This window comes from Arachis ipaensis, chromosome B01 (assembly GCF_000816755.2).
Source record: "Arachis ipaensis cultivar K30076 chromosome B01, Araip1.1, whole genome shotgun sequence".
Taxonomy (NCBI): domain Eukaryota; kingdom Viridiplantae; phylum Streptophyta; class Magnoliopsida; order Fabales; family Fabaceae; genus Arachis; species Arachis ipaensis.
This window is the reverse complement of record NC_029785.2, coordinates 14,584,993-14,585,665: the sequence shown is the minus strand read 5'-3', so window position 1 is coordinate 14,585,665 and position 673 is coordinate 14,584,993.

Here is a 673-nt window from a genome sequence, read left to right as displayed (position 1 = left end):
GTCACTACGCCCAGCACTCGCGAGTTTGGAGTTCGTCACAGTCATTCAATCCCAGAGTCCTACTCGGAATACCATGGACAAGGTTTAGACTTTTCGGACTCTCATGAATGCCGCCACCAATCTAGCTTATACCACGAAGATTCTGATTAAGAGACCTAAGAGATACTCATTCAATCTAATGTAGAACGGAAGTGGTTGTCAGGCACGCGTTCATAGGGAATGATGATGATTGTCACGTTCATCACATTCAGGTTGAAGTACGAATGAATATCTTAGAAGCGAAATAAGATGAATTGAATAGAAAACAGTAGTACTTTGCATTAATCCTTGAGGAACAGCAGAGCTCCACACCTTAATCTATGGAGTGCAAAAACTCTACCGTTGAAAATACATAACTGATAATGGAGTTCATTGGTCTCGGCCCCAGAGGGGAACCGGAGTAACCAAGACTGCGAATACAATGATAAAAAGTTCTATTTATACTAAACTAGTCACTAGGGTTTACAGAAGTAAGTAATTGATGCATAAATCCACTTCTGGGGCCCACTTGATGTGTGCTTGGACTGAGCTTGAAGTCTACACATGGAGAGGTCATTCTTGGAGTTGAACACCAGCTTTTGTGCCAGTTTGGGCGTTGAACTCCACTTTGCAACTTGTTTCTAGCGCTGGACGC